At 38.2% G+C, this 19,304-nt stretch overlaps 1 pseudogene; it reads left to right on the plus strand.

Moving 5' to 3' along the window:
- The first annotated feature begins 16,580 nt into the window (after positions 1 to 16,580).
- LOC128319966 (aerolysin-like protein) lies at positions 16,581 to 18,821 on the plus strand (annotated as a pseudogene).
- The last annotated feature ends 483 nt before the right edge of the window (positions 18,822 to 19,304 follow it).

Genomic DNA, 19,304 nt, shown 5'->3' on the forward strand with positions numbered 1-19,304 from the left:
CATGCAGCGTTCATGCCACTAGCAGAGGACACATCAGCGTTAGATTACCTCTATGATTATCCTCGGCTCCACACCGCAGCCACTCTCCTTACAGTGGGGCTGCCTTTAATTTGGCGCATTAAGTGCTTAATTAAGCCTCAGACTATATTAAGCAGAGATGCTGTATCCAGCTTAGAGCTAAACTTTCACACCTTGTTATCCTCTGATTTGGAAATCTCTCAAACTGATGAGGTCTGTCTTAAATCAGAGGATAATCATCCGCAGAGATTACATTAGTATATTAATGAGATGTCATATTTAAGTTGTGCAAAAGTTCATGCCATGTTTCTTATTTTGTCTTATACCACAAGACCACAAGCTGTTGCATTTTCAGTTCTGATTGGTCAGAAGTTGTTGATTGACAGTAAGGCAAATCACAGGTTTATATTTATGTGCTCGTTCATTCTTGTTATGTTATTGTTGCTATAGTAAGAGCTCACTCATTTATATGGTGGAACGATTAAAAATGTGTGTGATTGTTGACATTGTGAAGTTTTCTGCAATGAGACATTTAATTAACATCATTGGAAGGAGTCTCCAGTTTCATCGCTTTTCCACCATCTTCAGGACTTTTTTTTTCATGCTTTTTTGGGTTTCTTGGTAACATGACAAGCTGCTTTTTTTTTCTTCTTTTGTGTCTTATTCAACTTCAACAGAGAGAAAAAATAGAGGCTGGTGAGGGAACGACTGTTTATAGCTGCTATAATGTAGGTAATAACTTCACAACATTAAACGTAACTATAAATGTATTAAAGTGCGACATCTCGTCCTTTAATTAATAAAGGTATAATCAAATTACTATGGTATAAGAGGAATAAACACTTCAGGGCATGCTGTTATAGGAAAATAATCAACTCTGGTGTGGTAACAATAACACAGATTCATCACACCACATCGTCATTGATTATTTTCCTAGTATTTTATTCCTTACATATGACCAAGCTGCAAAAAATGATACATTAGCAAGTATACATACTCAGTATACTGTTTGTAGGATTACCTAATATTTATCATTCTGAGATTAATCTAAGATAATTGTATTAAAATTACTATACAAACTAGCACATGTGCACTACTGTCCAAACTTATAAAAATTAATCACCTTCTGACCAATCAGAATTGAGAATTCAACAGCGCTGTGGTATAATGAGAAATATTACAGAAAAGCACCTAATATTTAAGAACAGGCTATCATTTTTTGTACTGAGGTCCAGACGGTTAAAAGACCGGGCTTGATTTCACGCACCAAGAGCTGCTGTGTAAACATTTACCCACGTAACTGTTGCATATTTATGAGATTTTTTTTATACCCCCGTGCTGTTTCTGCATTTCTAAAAAAAAAAAAAAAAAATGAAGGACGAAAAAAAACAATCCTCATTTACATATTCACAAATAGAACCAAAAGTGCAATCATTCTCACCTGGTTCATTTTCTCTATCTTATACTCGCTCTTTTTGTCTCTGTCTCTCTATATCTCTCTCTCTCCTGGCTGATAAATGTTATTTACACGAGAGAGGAAGCGTCATGAATGCTCGGAGTGAAGCACCTGGCTGCTCGCAGGCAGAGACAAAGTGCCTCCAGATAGGAATCCAACAGCACTATCTATCTGCCTTATTAGACTCAGCCCTCAGGAGTCGAGAGTACGGGGACAGAGGCTTCGGTGTTATGTAGGCCAGCCGGAAATGCTTGGGAAAGAGGTGGCAGAACGAACGGTGAGGAGAAAATGATATCTGGTCAACCTTGTACATGAGGGAGTTATTGCTGTTACATCATAGCAGCTGGAAGGAAAATATACAGCAAGGGAAGGTGATGATGAAATGCACACTAGTGCTGTTTTTTAATGGAATCTTTGGTATCAAATCTGATGCCATGCCAACATCCGATACCACATGATACTATGGAAATGTTGCACTAATGAACAGACTACACAAAATGGCAGGATGTATTACACGACTGATGAAATATCAAGAGGAGGAACTACGGCATCTTCCTACAATACAAGCAAACTGAGCAAACATCCTGAATATAAAACTCATCACAACAAGTTCTTTGCTAGCAGGAAATGCTATCTAGGTGAGATCACTGTCAACAGACAATGGTGGGTGAGTGAAAATAACAGCTCTTACCATGTATGTTGTTCTTGACGATCAGCCACCAACGTTCATCGACAGCAAGGGATTCCGACGCAATGAAAACAATAAAACATAATTTACGTACAGCTGTATAGAAATGATTTTTTCTGAAAAATGAACCAAAACCTGCTCTTCTCCACAACAACCCTACTCGATCCGAGGTAACTCACTTAGCTAGCTAATGGACTTCATTTAAAATCAGCTAGCTAAACATTATAAAGAACCAGCCTAGTAGCTTAAGGGCATGACCATACAAGTACGCTTTTATGTCCACTATGTAAATCAGGAAAACATAAACATAAACAGAGCTAAATAAAATGTTGCATGATGCCCTTGAATGCTCAATATTAAGTCGGTTACTTATTACCAGTATCAGTGAACAGGTATTTTAAACATATACAAATACAGATATGAATAGGAGATGTGCTAGTCGTTTGTTTTCTTTTCTTTTTTTTTTTTAAGAAAGCTTACCAAAAGAGTCAGATGAGTCGTGAGCAATACATTTACAGCGATTGTTTTTTCATCCTTAGTAATTGCCTGGTCAGGGTCGTGGTGGTTTATATTAGGCTACTGGTTTGTTTATATTTTGGGAAATAGAACCATTAGTTTAGGCCACGCCCACTCTGGGTTTACATTTTTGGGACCCTAAACAGATAGAGATAGTGTCATTATGTAAATATTGAGTAAATATTGGCACGGGGATGAGGATTGTACTAAATTGATTGAGCTGAAACCCTTGTAGCACCATCGAAGCCCTGCTCTATATCTTGATGGATTAAAGGCTCCAGCTGGTGTGTTTCAGAGGGAAAACTGTATTGTTGCATTTTGGTCCCGAGACAGCAAAAGAGAGCTTCATTTGTAATGTACATGTTTTTTTTTCCTTTTCAGACATTTCCCAGAAGACACCTCATTTCTTTTCATTTCTCCAGTCCTTACTGCTTATATATAGTTATTAAATTAGCATTTACAAAAATGAAATAAAAAAACCAGCGTCTGGAGCTTCATCCCCCGCTCACGCCAAGTCCCTGTGCTCCTTTTTCATTTCGCAGCAACGGGTCATAAAAGGCTCCTTTCCACACTCCGAGAAGACTTCATTCATCCCAAATGCAATTACATGTATGAGGGTTAATGAAATAAGGGAGAGATTACAAGGCGATGTGTGCGGCGTAGCAAACATGCACCTGCAAGCGGACAAAGCCAAAGTCATTAAGGCCAATGTTGGTCTGCAGCGTTTAATTAAGGATTAAAAATGAGGTCAGCGGAGGAAGGACAAACGTATTCTAATGAGCTATGAATGTGTGGTGCATGAAGATTTACTGCTGTGTTTTTTTTGTTCTTTCAACGAAACATCATCAACAACCTTGCTAACCAAAAATGCTCTCACTGCCACTCCTGGATAACTTCATGTCACCGAGTTTTAGCTTTTTTTCTCTCCCCTGATGGTGTGTCGTGCTCCGTATGGACACCGGAGGTCCAGGCTATCACCTTTGCACTGCAAAAATCAATCTCGAGGCATGAACAGGTGTTCCTCCTGGCCGCGCGATAGAGTGAGAGTGTGTGTCAGGGAGTGTGTGTGGTGCTTGACCTTGGATTTCTCTCACAGTTCTGACACAGCACACCTGCTGGCCTGATCCGATCCGATCTGATCTGCATCTTGACTCTGGGGTCAATGCCACCCATCGTCCTTGCGCTTCAAAAAAAAAAAAGGAAAGAAAAGAAAAAGAAAGAAAATGCTGATGTGTACAGAATGTAGTCACCTTCCTTTCATGTCACCTATGAGACATATTTACAAACGACAAACCTTCATCCTGGGCATGTGCATCTATTTAGTGCTCTAAATATCTGCATCTCCATTCAAATTTAAACCTGAAGTGGGCGTGGCCAAACCGGAAGGGCTTTTTTTCAGGTGTAGAAATGGGACAGTTCCTCAACCTCAGCTACATCACTCCAGTTCATAATAATAATAATAATAGGTCTCAACTAAAGATGTGCATGGGACTGTTTTGTTATTTTAATCGCGCCCACACAGCTATTATTTTTGTTTGTACCTATGTTCTAGCAAATTTAGTTGATTTATTTCCTAAAACATAATCAAACTAGCAGCTTAACTTAAACCACCATGACTGATCAGGCAGTTACTAAGGATGAATGAATGAATGAGTGCTGCATTGCGTGTTTATGAACTTTCTTTGTCCTGTGAGCTTCATATCTGACATCTCACAGATACACACCCACATGAATGTGAAAAACTTCTTGCTGGAGCAAATAATTGGTTGTGTCCCGCAGGATCCCAGTCCCAATTCACACTTCTAGTCTCAACCAAAACAACAGTATGTCTCCTATTTGTATCTGTTATGTGTATCTGTTTAGAACATGCTATCTGTTCAACTTGAATAACGTAGTCGTATTCGGTTACATCTCTAGTTTACGGACAGCGCTCAAAAAAGTTCGTCTTTGACATTTCTTATCGTGTAAAGATGCTTCCCGTAAAAGGTCAACGCTGGCGCAGAAGTGATTTCTAATCTCACGTGAAATTGCGTTTCTGTCATCTGCAGAAAAAGGCGCAGTACGTTTTCCACAGCTCCCGATTTAATATCTTGCCATGAGGAGGCCTTTCGGAGGAAAACGCTAGTCGGGTGAAGGAAATGATGCAATCGCTAATGGGTGCTGCTATTTTCAGATGGCAATCACTGCCAAATGACAACAGGAAGGCACGGCGAGGGCAGAGATTTCAGATCTCCGTCCTCTCGTTCCCTCTCAACTCCACTCCACTCATGATCGTCTCCTTCTGCTCAAACGCCCACATGAGCTCTGCACAAAAGTTCCAAACAATTTGCATGCCGAGCACAGTTTCATACTCGAAACGGCAGCTCGCTTTTGCTCATCGATTCGCGGCTTGGTGCCAGTCTGACCCTGCAACTTGACTATTGTTATTTTTATCACTCGATCCTCACGATTTTCTCAGTTCTTCTCTTTCTTAGACACATTTAGTTCATTTCATATTGCATGATTTTTTTTTTATACCAGGGATAAAACAAGCAGACTACCATACTCGCATGCCTTGCTTGTAAAGAAACGCAGGTGAACGGTGACTAATACAAAATACATAACATTTAGTTAGCATGAGAGCTCATGCAGCATTCATTTTCTGAAGACACTGCACATTTCCCAGAGTGCATGAATATATAAATCATCCTATTAGCAACCAAATGGCTGCCACATGTTGGAAACGATTAGAGCGATGCACAAATCCTGTTCAGGATGGCACTGTTTAGTGCTTTCAGTGCTCTGATGCTTTTATAAAATGATAAATAATTAGCTGCCTGGTTGAATTAGGTGTTTGAGAAGGGAAGTATACAGGCAGAGTAGAAAGCAAGATAACCATGCTACATGCCAGGGGTCACTAATGGTCTCTTATAATACAAGCTACTGTTTGTTAGCAAAGTGTTTTGGGAGCTAATTGCAAAAAAAAAGCTACACACAAATACAGTACAAGTGAAAATACACATCAGCTAGCATGACACACGATTAACATCTTAGCCAGGGAGTTGTTAACTAGTATTGAACTAGAGATTTTTTCATTTGGCAAGCAAAAAAATGACACCCGTGACTGTTCTTCAGGGATTTTTCTATTTACCTAGCAACAGAAGGAAAAAAAAAGCATGGCAGATAAAAAAAAATACCATGTGACCTTTGCTTTTTATGTGACTAGCATGTTATAAAACATTTTTTAAATTATTTTCTTAGCCAGTGATTTTTTTTAATATTCTTAGCAAATAAAGTAGTAACTAGAATGATTTTTTTTTTTTAAAATTTAGCTATCATTATTTACAGCAACGAATAAGAGCATATTACTAGCATGTTAGCCAGGGACTTTACTTAGCAATGGAAGAATTTAGTATTAGTAATTAGCATAACTTTTTTTATTTAGCTAGCAACATATAAGGCAGATAAAAAAAATTGATTTTTATTATTTTTTTTTATATTAGCTTTTAAAAAAAAAAAAAAAAAAAAGTTAGGTGACTAGAATTTTTTTTTACGCTAACATATATGGGTGGCAACTAGCATGTTAGCCAGATATTTTTAAAAAATGTTTCTACCACATATGCAGTACACACTGACATGTATGACATATAATATTGTAATATTTGGGGGGACAAAAATAATGGTTTTATTTTAATTTCTTTTTAGATGCGGTGAGAACGTGAACACGAGGTTCAGACAGATAAGTATTTTTTCAAGATGCTGTTTTGCACCAGAATTTTTTTATTTTTTTGCCTAAAAACAACTTTCTGAACTTTTGCATATTAAAATCATGAATCACTACCGCTGTCTATTTTGCAAGTTCCATACTTTTCTAACCCTCCGCCCTGGCTGTCTATGACTCAGGAAAGAGTCTCAGTGAAACGGACGGATGTTCCGGGTGAAAATGTATCTACGTCTCGTTAGTGGAATCTGTTTGGATGGGCCGCACTTTTAGCCCTGACCCCACAATCTAGAAATTCCTCTGCTTTTGTCAAAGTGAATTGCGCTTGAAAATGCCTTTTTTTATTTTTATTTTTTTTAACCCCTAGTGCTCAATGCCTACGTGTCTGCCTTTATGGCTATTACCCACTCCGCCGCTTGAAGAGAGGCACTGGGAAGTGCACACAACACACTGCTGTGATAAGTAGAGGGATGACGGATTGCTTCTCCCGCCTCCGTGTTGCCCGCCCAGCTGCTGCAGCTCAAGTCGAATGTCACCCAAGAGAAGCTGAAACATCGAGTTGGCGGTGCCAGAGTGACAGAGGCGAAGCGAAGGTGCTCGTGACCGAGTGTCCTCTGCAATGACGAGGAAGTATACGCTTCTGCACTTCACACTAAAGGAGGTGACAGTTACCATACAGAGAGCCAAAAGCAGGGCCTGTAATGTCACAACAGCTTCAAAACATTCAGGACACTAATACTTTTACACAACATTGTAGAGATCACGTGACCAAGACCACTAATGTCTTTAGTTATAGCAACAGATATAATAACTAGCATGCTAGGACCTTATATTACATACAAGTTAATTATATGTTCTTATTTGTTGATATCTAAATGTCACCTCCCTTATGTAACCAGGTAACCAGACTGACTTTATTCACTGCAATAGATAAGAGCACATAACTACTAACAGTTAAGCCAGATAGCTAGTATTTTAGACAGGAGGTTTTTATTTACTTGACACAGACAAAAGCAGGTTACTAGCATGGCATTTTATTTAGTTAGCAACATATAAAGCGACAACTGAATGTTAGCCAGATTTTTTATTTTCCTAGCACATATATACATTTGGCATCCCAATTAAAAAACCTAAAAACCCCATTATAACCTGGAGAAGCAACTAATATTATAATGAAGTGGAGACTGAAAGGATTAGGTCTTAAGTAATTAGGGATTATTACTAATGATGTTTAAAAAAGACGGCTCGGAAAACATTTTGAAGAAAGCTTATGCTTCTAATGCAACATTGATGTTTGCTATAAAAAAAAAGCTTATTGTGCTTGTTTGTAGTGATCTACTGAGATTTTTGTAGTGATCTACTTATGTTTCATGCTGAGAACATGAGTAAGGATGATGCTGATACTCTTTAAAAAATCATCAGCAAAGCTAATTCTCTCACTCATCATAGCGTAGATGATAAAAGCAGTGTTTGAATTCCAGGCGGCCTTGAGAGTGCTGAGAACTCTCTTCCAAATCAAACCATAGGGTGTCCATGGAGGATATTATATTAAATATATACAGTAGGTACACTATATGATGGATTTGAGGATGCTGTCATAAGCTGAAACTTTATTACCACATCCACTTCACTTCCAGATTGTTGGTATAATTTTGTTACAATGCCTTCAAACTTTGAGACATGGGCCCAAAAGTTTGGTTTCAAACTTCACTATGGAAAAAACGTGATTCTGGCCCCCATTACGTTACAGTGTGTAGCTACACTGTGAGATTTTATATGTGAGATGTTTATAGATGCTTATATAACACCTGGTTTCAGGCAGATATTTATTGAAAAGATTTTGGAAAAACAGACTTTTTTGCTACGTTAGCCTCATAGCTCTAGTGCACAAGCATCAGACAGCAAGATGACTTGTCAGTTTACAATATACATTTTCAGCATTTTTACCTACTGTAACCTGGGAACGGAGTTACATGACATGTTATATTTATAGAGAGTGAACTTATAGGGCTATAATATTTTGAAGAAAAATTCTTTTCCATCCATTTTCTGTATTGCATTTTCTGTATCCTGCAGAAAGAAAGGGAGCCTGGAGCCTATCCCAGGGGACTTGGGGCACAAGGTGGGGGACACCCTGGACGGGGGGCACAGGGCACAATCGCACACATACTCACACACTACGGACAATTTAGAGATGCCAATCAGCCTACAATGCATGTCTTTGGACTGGGAGAGGAAACCCCAGAAACACGGGGAGAACAAGACAAGGCAAGACTCGAACCCCCAACCATGGAGGTGCGAGGTAACAGTGCTAACCACCAATCCACCATGCCCCCCACACAGTGATTTTATTTAGTATTTTTCCTCACCAGTCTTTTCAAATGATCTTTTCAAATTATTCATGCAACTTCGCATCCCGGCAGAAATATTGTGTGCCTAATTACTATAAAACATGTACATTTCTCAAGTTATTGAGACATTTCCAACTGTAATAGCACATATCAGTGTCTCTAGTGGATCATCCTTCAAGAATCAAAAGGTCACAAATGACAAAAATAAGTACTCACCTCTCCTATTAGTCGCGGACATTGTTATTAAAACCAATCTGAGCACAGATGGTGTTGTTTCATGTGCAGACACAACATCCTTGCTTTCAACTCTGCAAACGTCTAGACAAAGTGTCCTAGTTTGTAAATAGTGCCGATCTGCCTTTTTTATTTTTAACTTTTACCTGAAACTACTCTCCACAGCCACTCACAAACTAATGTCTGCAGCTCCCTAATAAAGAATAACAAGACAGCATCGGATCAATATGAGGGAAAATCAAATCATCCTTAAGATAGTTACTGGAGTCTAAAAGAGTTCTACTAAAGTTATATGAAAGCAGATTGATTATGACTTTTTTCTACTCCAGCGCTGTTGAAATTTCGATTCTGATTGGTCACCATGTGTTGATTGATTTTCCGTTAACAGCAGCTCTGACAGTAGTGCAGCTACAAATCACAGGTTTCTATTAATGCATCATTGTTTCTATATTAACAACTTAGGAACTTGTATGGCGGATATTCCACATAAACAGATTTAAAAACATGTATCATCCTTGATATGGTTTTCTGTAAGGAGATATTTATTTATTAAACATTTATGGAAGGAGTCTCCAGTCCCAACGGGAAAGTCTTCAGGACAGGGATTTTTTTACTTAGCTGCATTTGGTTTTGCCTTATTAACTAGAAGAGAAAGTAAAAAAAAGATAGGCTGGTGAGGGAACGACTGCTAAAACTTAAATGATAACAGGAACTAAATAGTTTTGTACATGTTCCACAACATGAAATGGATAAATCCAAAGTGGAGAAAAGTAATTACTTCTTTCATGGTGATAAATTGTGCAAAGAATACGGCTTTCTTCTCAGGCACGTCTCAATTGAAACTCTTTCGGTGTTAAAAAAAAAAAAGTGCATCCTTCCCAAAATCCCTGAGAAAGGTAAACAACGCTGTTTCACAGTCATCGAGGTGGCCATTTTTTGCTTCTAACGAATTCCTATCCTGGCACAGTAAGGTCGATTAAAACGGATTAGCTGGGCAAAATTCATCTGCGTTAACGTTTGAAGAGGAAAGGCCAAGAGCCGAGTGCTCACTCTTCTCCGCCACCTACTAACTCTTTAAATATTTCCATTCCTCTATCGAAACTGGCGCAAGGCCTTGTAAGCTACTCCTCCACTCTGTGCCAGTACTGATTTTCAATATCTGCATTTTGCACAGTGCACTTGGCTGAGAGTTGGCGGGGTGCACGCTGAGAGATTTAAACACAGTGCAGCAGGGTTGATTCGCAGGTGACAGGTGTGTTTGTGCTCCTATTTTAGAGGTGAGTGTTAAACATATCAGCCATTTCATTTCAGTGATCAAAATGTGCTGGAAAGTTCTAGAAGAGAGTGTAACTTTTTCCCCAAGCAAATGAGATGAACCAGGCCCTGGGTTGTAGGCTTCCCACAGGGACTATGCATACAGTTTAAAAAAAATGGAAATTTTAATGCATTTTTCTTCTGCAAGTTGATTTTCCATAACAACATATTTGGGTAGGCGGGGCTTTGGTTTGATCCATTGGAAGCCCTACCACTGCTGGATTCGCTGCTTCTCTGTACTTTGACCAAGAGAAATGCATTTTCGTGTCATCCTGACTAACATCAGTTAGTCATTAATTGTCCTTTATTTAGTAGTTCTTAATACTCCTCTATTTTTGTCAACAAACGGCACAGAATTTATATATCCAAAAAATTGTAAAAGTCATACTTGTCACCTGGTTTACTTGGTGGAGTCTTAAAAGGCTGTGCTTTCCTATCAGAGAGGGGTCCAAGTAGATCCCTTTAGGAAGCTAAGAAACTTTACTTTTTCAAAGAACCCTTAAGGAACCATTTGTCTAAGGGTGTAGCTTTGAGCCTGATAGCACGGTTAAGGGCTTTTTGACTTGTTTCTCAAGGAGTATCCTTGAATGGTTTTCTCTTTGTACTTTCCAAGTAGAACCTATTTTGAAAGACAGAAAGTAGGTGTCTTTAAAGATTTCATGTAGAACCCTACAACAGAGGGTTTACCCTTTCTGATTTCCAACTAGAACCTCTTTTGGAAGGTAGAAAGTGGGTACACTTAATAGTTCCATGTAGAACCCTGCAACATAGGGGTTTACTCTTTCAGAAAAGGTTCCAAGTAAAACAATCAAAACATTGCCCATCCTAAAAAAAACCCTGAGCAACCATTTTCTAAGGATGTACAATTGTATGAATGGGTTTTATACATCAATCACCACTCCCAACAATCATAATCAACTCCCACCAGTGCCATACTACCACACCTTCTTCCTGCCTCCACTTCCCCTTTGCCACGTGAACACTGGTCCATTAAAAATGTTGTGGTTTGTCTGGTTCTTGTGGTTAAAAAGGTTGGAAGACTAAAGTATAAGAGGGAGCAGGGAGGGTGGAACAGGAGGGGTGCGAGCCCAGAGCCTCAGGGTGTCTGTGGAACACAAGCCCCCCTGAGGGTGATTCAGTCTTTCTGCTGAGCTAATTAAGGAGCACTGTTCAGGGTGATTACTTTCCATTGTGTAATTACGGAGCAAGCTGTTGAGCGGCTGTTTGCGGGAACCCATGGCTCTCCCGGAAGAGTGCAGTGAATTCAAAAAGATGACCTTCAGTTCTAATGAAAAAAACACTCATACATATCCATATCCAATATATAAATTTGATTGCATACATGTATGGCAAGAAAGACTAAATATATTTGTCTAGAGACTGGTACCATTGTCTCTTGTGCGTGTGCACTGTCTAGCATTTTATTTTTAGTTCTGCTAAGAAAAGATGACAAAATGTAAAACCTACATCCCACTGTAAGATTTATACACATTTAAATTATGTGCTAGGTTTCATACTAGCTTCTTTAGCAGATTAGCAAAGCAAGTATCTGTAAGTAACTGTACTAGCTATGTACACTCACCAGAGGCACCAGCAATCTCTGCTACTTCCTTCCAAGGGTCCAAGGTTCCATGTAGAACCCTCAAACAGAGGGTTTTCCCTTTCTTCTTTCCAAGTAGAATCTCTTTTGAAAAGGAAAAAGTAAGTGCCTTTAGGCTAATTGAATGTAGGAACTAAATTGTTACTGGGGAACTAAAGAAACATCAGACCACACGTTCCATAGGATTGGTCCAAGGAATCATTCAAGCCAAACTTTTGGATTTCTCACTTTACCACGTCATATCTTATTTGCATAGACTTCAGAAGATCTCAATTCATATCTTGCTTTGTCATTTTCCACTGTCGCTGAAATCACGGCTCCGGGTCGTGCATGTACAACGAAAATAGTCGGCTGTCGCTTTGTCGCTCCCTAACATGAACGTAGGGTGAATATACTGTATGTTTTCACTTCAGAATTCATACAGTGGTGGAAATGGTAGCTCAAGCTTCTCTAGCAGTATCCAGAAGGTTGTGAGTTCAAATCCCAGGATTACCAGAGAACCACTGTTGAGCCTCTGTGGTTGGATTTCATTCTGCCCCACTTGGTTCCCTTTTTGAGTCTGGCGCCTCAAATTTCTTCCTCAGGTCTTCCTCAGGTAACATCAGGGAGTTTTCCTCACCACTGTTGCCTCTGGCTTGCTTATTAGGAATCTAAATATCTAATTACGTTAAGCTATTGAATAACCACTAAGCTCAGCCCTGTCCAAAAGCTGTGGGATTCAATTCAGGATCTCCAGGATTGTCATGTCCACATATTCAGCTTCTGTTCCTGGGTAGGTTTGGATTTGAGGTTTGACCACTATTTCCTGTTGTGTAAGTCAGTCAAGAACTTCAACATGACATCACTCTGACTTCGTTTCAGAAGGAAATACACCAACATATGGGAAAAAATGCAGCTAAGGAGCTATTTCATGGGGACTTTAAACAGCTCTACTGTGTACGCTCTTTGCAAGGTTTGCAAGATCTTCTCAGTATGCTACCCAAAGCTTGTTTTCTTTGGTTTAAACCTTTGGTTTTTGTTTTTTGCTTTCTCTGGATTGCTTTGTTTGCCTGATTGTTTGACCTTAGCCTGTTTTTGACAATGATTCTTCCTGCTGACTTGGCCTTTTACATCAGCCTGCCTCTGATTCATGACAAACAGCTTTCTGAAGCACCTTTGAATCAGTGAAGATTATTCACTGATGCCACTAGTGCCGTAAAATGCTCTGTGCAAGAGAAGAAAGGGAGAACATTTACTGTCTCCCCACAGGGACATGCAACAAGAAAACGCCATCAATAATCCAGACTGGATTTGCCTATTCATATGGAGAAATGACCTAATAAGGGCAATAAAAAGGAAATCTGTGTCACCTTTATACACCTTTTCACACCAACATGGCCTAGTTTATCTTTAACAATGCCGCTCAATATTTATATACTTTCCAAACCATGCAAAACTGTTTTCACAGGTGTTTTTGTCACGCACTGCTGCGGCAATTACAATGGTGCATGGGAATGGATCAGGAAAACCTGATGAACAACTACGACAGCCATAATTACTCTGAAAATGATAAAGAATTCCCATTTCTGCCAATAAATATCACTAGAACATGTAAATTGAATTGTGTTCTATCCTCGAACCACCCCAACCATTTTAATTTCAGATAATGATGAAAGGAAAAACCATCCTGCTACAGTCTCCTTTACATCCCTTTACATTTTTTTCTGCTAGAAGGTACAGTACATGTCCTGACAAAAAAAAAAAAAAAAAACATGGTTAAATTCTAGTTAAAATTTTAAAGACCCAGAAAGCCGGAATGTCACTCTCTGAGATCCCTTCGGGGGCATTTGGATAATGATGATGTTTACGAGAAAATGAAGCAGAGTTTGGAGCCAATTAGCACTTCAAATCTGTGTAGCTTCATTTGCAGCTGCGGAAATAAATAATAAAAAAAAAAACAACAACTGACAAACAAGTGCTGTTCAAACAAGTGTGGCATCATTCAAAAAGGTGAGACAGGCCAGAGTGAGAAAAGAGTGAGTCTCACAGCTCCGATATTACAGTAGCTGTGATGTTTTATTGTATAAACCCAGCAAGCGCACACACAACTCGTCATATAACTGCACCCTGCGCTTATGATATGATGACGGCCCGTGGAAATGCAGTGCCATCATCCAGTGGGGAGCAGCAAAGACAATTTCTTTGATTGCCACAAAACTCAAGTCGCATCGTGAGAGAAGGTAATGCAGTGGCATCTCTGCACAGCTGGTGGCCATTCCAGGCAAATCACAAATCCCACCACGAATACAGAATGACGGGAAAACGCGATGTGCATCATCAAGGTTCACTGCGGAATGCATTTCATCCGATGTTTAGTGGTAAAAAGGAATGGGGGGAAAAATCACTAAAATAAATCAGCTGATTTATGAAGCAGCTTTGTTCTATTTTTTAATTCTCCACACGACATCTTTAAATAAACGACTGAAGTAAGTCACAATCAATAGCACTACTTTGCACATACTGCACACATCTGCAGAGAGTCCTTATAAATCTCAGCCAACAAATATAAATTAAGTATGTTTTATTCAAGAATCACTGAAGTACTGTATTTTACCAGAATCCATATTTTCTGCCACATTTGTGGCCCTGAGCCTGTAACAGCAAAATGGTGTTGGAATTTCTGCATTAGCCTTTTAGCCTTGCATTTAGATTCAACACATAAGCACAGACATTAAAACTGACATCTACACAATGTGAAATCACACACTTCAATAATTAACGCACGTTTTTTTTAATATTCGTTATTAAGCAGGAAATCCTTACTGAGACTAGAGTCTTGTTTTCTGTATGCATTCTGTATCCCTACACACTGACAACATAGTAATAAAAACGAACAAGATAATAAAAGTGACAGCAGAGCATTCGCCCAGGAATGATGACTGATAGTGTGATTAAATAAAACATACATGAGTTAATTTAGTCTCAAATCAGATAAGAAGATATCAAATCAAGGGCAAATCAAGCACTTAAATCGTATAATGCAACCCAGTAAGAACGTAAGTAAATTAAAATAACGTGAAAAAATAACTCCTCAGATTGATACTTTGAAAATAAAACTGATTGAATTGAATATCAGAATGAAACATGATAAATAACAAGAGCACTGAGACCAGCTGTTGTCAGTACTAAGAGTTTTTAGCAAAAATTAAAAAAAAAAAAAATACACACACACACACACTTTATATACACTGTAAAAGTGTGTATACACTATATATATATATATATATATATATATATATATATATATATATATATATATATATATATACATATATATATATACACACACACACACACACACACACATCTCCTCATACATTAATGTTATAACTTGTTTAGCTTCATTAAAACTTATATAATATAAAGTTATTTATATCAATTTTCTATAAGCAGACAGTTTAATTTCAGTTTCTTTGGAAGATGAGCATTGCTGTATCATAGCTCCAGGGCCTCAGGTTCTATCCGAAGCGCAGGTTACCGTTTGTGTGGGTTTCCTCCAGGTTTTCCGATTTCGTCTCTCCACCAAAAAACCATGGCAGTAGGTGAACTGGCTATGCTAAGTTGTCCGTAGTTGAGAATGGCTCTCAAAAATGGATGAAAAGCCTTCGTCTTGTAATTTTCTGGGTTTGACTACAATATATACATATTGTAGTATATATTGTAGTATATTGATGTTTAGAATATTTATTCATTGTCTAAAATTACTTTTCTACACTGTATATAACTTTTTACAGTATGCATTCGGCCTTCCACCATCTAAAAGTCAGAAATGAAAAAAGCTGGATGACTTGCAGTCTTCGAGTCAGCAGCACTGTAAACTCTGCGCTCCCGCTGATCTAACATGTATTATGCAGAAACGTAAGCCGGACTGGACCGTCCCTCGAGTAGACCGACTTTGATCCAAAGCTCGCGTCTGGTTTCTCTAAAAAGGTCATTCAATAAACAGGTTGTTTACATGGCTGTCTGGCTCAACACCCCAAACTTCGTTCAAAGCACAAAGCAAACCAAGTCGTTTTTAAATCAGATATTTTTTTTTTTTTAATAAACTGGATTCATTTCTTTAATAAAGTCTGACCCCATTAGCAAGAACGGCTTTTTTCCCCCTCATTTATAACAAAATCTAATACAGTTTTTGGCAGGTTATATATCTCCAATGAGATTTCATCTTTCTTTAGTAATAGAAGACATTAAGTGTGTGTCTTATCGACTGAACAGAGTAGGGATGATAATGCTAACACATAGCACATAGAGGAACATACTAATGGAATCAATATTAGGTGTTAGGCGTTAAGAGACCGCAATTAACTCTGTGTGCACGGGTTTTTCTAAATCTATAAAGCAAATGATGCATGAACAGGATATTTTCATGTATATATACAGTATGTATGGTTCATGCATGGTTTGAAATATGGATTTATCACATTAAACTAAGTAAAACTCTAATTCATAAGGAATAAAACAATCAGCAATGTGCTTTTAAAGGAAAATAATCAACCATGGAGTTACTGTTACTACCCTCACGTTGATTTTCCTATAACAGCATGTCCTTATAACATCTTCTGACCAATCAGATTGTGATGTAACGTTTAACTCCACCCACTTTGACCAGTATAAATAAGAGACCGTGCAGCTTCTGTCTCATCCATAAACTGGCATCCTTCACAAGACGTCTTTTAAAGAAAGCATTTCTTGCTACCTGCTTCTGATTACTTCCTTGTAAGTTTGCCCTCTATAATTGATCGCATGATAAAGGTTATTAAATTTAAGCTTTGTAATTGTGTATGTAGGTAATGGTATATTAATGGTACATTAAGGACTGCAGCACTGCACTGCAGTACTCCACTTTGTGTCAGGCGGTATCCAGCCACACCTTATTGATTAGATCCTTCTAATGTCTGAATACAGAACATTTCAGTATTCATGAGTAACCCAACTCTGATACAGTAACATGGCCGTAACACAGTAACTTAACACATATTAACTAACCGTTAATGAAATATACCTGTATTGACTAATGTTTATTCAATCCATGACTAAAAATAAATCCACATATATTAGCAAATTAGCATGTTCCCAAATATTGACTGTACTAAATTAAGGTCTCGAGGTGTTTTTGGGTTATTATTTTTTTAAAAATTAAAAAAAAAAACAATTGATCCAAGTGTTACATACTATGTCAATTTTACTAATGGTACATTTATGCTGAAATTCGCGGTTTGTTCATGTTAGTTCATGTCAGTTAAGGTAAACTTCTTGCAAAGCATTACCCTATATAAATAGTGAATGACTGGTTTCAATCACAAAGTATGCACTAGCCATTAGCAAGCACAAATTTATCTAATAATACATGGTGACAATTGGTTGATGGTGTTTTATGAGCTGAATTAGCAAATAATATTGGCAGTAGCTCATGTTTCTGTCATTTTAATATCTTAACCAAAAATTCTTAAACATACCTCCTTATCAGAATATTTTTTTTCCATTTTAACTTATTAAAACCTGAATATTTGTTTGCCTCTTTAAGGTTTAGAGCAAGATCATGTCATACCTGGCAGATGTTGTTGAAATTGGTGGGAATGGAGGACAGCCTTTTGAGTTTAATGGCACTGAAAATGGAACCATGTTGAAAAAGATCTGGGTGTGGGTCGGTAACTGGCAGGTGAAAGCCATGAAGGTTTGGCTTACTGATGGCCTGTCCAAGCAGTTTGGTGAACCTGGTGGGAATTTTACAGAGTTTATATTTGAAGATGGGGAGCATTTCACCTCCCTTTCACTTTGGGCAAATGGAAATGGAACACGTCTGGGTGCCATCAAATTCAAGACAAATCACTCCCGGGAGTTCTTTGCACGCTTGACAGGATGGGTGCTGCAACCAGAAGTTCCAGTTGATGTTGCTTCTGGGATCTGCATGGGAATCAAAGGACGCTCAGGTTTAGATATTGATTGCTTAGGCTTCATGTTCATTAACACCATCAAGTCTACTGAGCTTACAAATGTTGAGTATCCCACACTTCATGATGTGATACCCAAAGTGGCTGTTGCAGAAATCAAATCCATGACCTACCAGAATAACACTACTGAAACGCAAGAATATACAATTGAAACCTCCAAAAAAATCACCCAAACATCCTGGAATTCCATTAATTGCAGAAGGCACAACAAGCTATGAACTAAAAATTGGAGTTGAGGGTACATATGCTTCGGAGACCACTGAAGAGAAAATGGAGCTCTTCTCGTTTCCTGTTAAAGTCCCTCCAGGTAAAACCGTGGCTGTGGACATCACAACTGGCCAGGCTACAATTGATCTTCCCTTCAATGGCATAGTCAAGATTACCTGCTATAATGGCAGTGTGCTGCAGTTTAATACCAGTGGAAAGTACAAGGGTGTCACTTACACTGATGGAAAAGTAGTTGTGAATGAATCAGCCTAAAAGCTTGATGGGGCCAGAAAAGCTTTGAAGTAAATTACAAGTAAATTTCTTTGGAAGTGTGTCGTATGGTTTAACCCCACCCACTTTAACTAGTATAAATAAGAGAGCGTGCAGCTTCTGTGTTATCCATAAACTTGCATCCTTCACAAGACATCTTTTAAAGAAGGCATTTCTTGCTACCTTCTTCTAACTACTTCCTTTTAAGTCTGCCTGCTATTCTTGATCACACGATGTTATTCGGTTTCACCTTTGTAATGTCTGTGTAGATTATAGCAAGTTACAATAGCAAGTTACAACAGCAACAACTGTATATGTTAATGCTTTATATTACAGTTCCCTTCACAGTGTACATTTTTTATACTACAGCGCTGTTCAATGCTCAATTCAGATCATTTTCCATTACAGCATGGCACAGATAGCATGTCAATCTTTAATAAATAAAAAAATGTTAGCACTGGTAATGTAAATTGCTGTGGCATAAGCAAAATAAAGCAATGCAGGATGCCATTTCATCACACTACACCTTGTTGATTAGTTACTTCTGAGGTCTGAATAATGACATGGATTCGTATGAGTATACAATGATCACTTTATTTACCTATTTATTATTTTATTATTTTCCATTCACTTAAAAAATGTACATTTTCCTATCAAGAAATGTGTGTATACATTGAGGATAAAGATAAATAGCCATACCAGGTGGAGAGGATTGAAGAGTCCCAGTCAAGAAGATTGAGATTATAATGTGAATGTAATGAATTATTCAAAAAACTAACCTGACCAATCATATCCATCTCTGATTAATTGGAAATGATCCAGGGGCCAAAAAGACCGTAGTATGTCTACCTTGTGATTGTCTAGTCTAGCGGGAACTTTCAGTCACGTACACACAGTTAGTTAACTTTTCACTCAGTTCCTTGAAATCACTGTGTTCCTCTTATACCCTCGACTCCTACA

This window comes from Pangasianodon hypophthalmus, chromosome 13, assembly GCF_027358585.1.
Source record: "Pangasianodon hypophthalmus isolate fPanHyp1 chromosome 13, fPanHyp1.pri, whole genome shotgun sequence".
Classification (NCBI taxonomy): Eukaryota; Metazoa; Chordata; class Actinopteri; order Siluriformes; family Pangasiidae; genus Pangasianodon; species Pangasianodon hypophthalmus.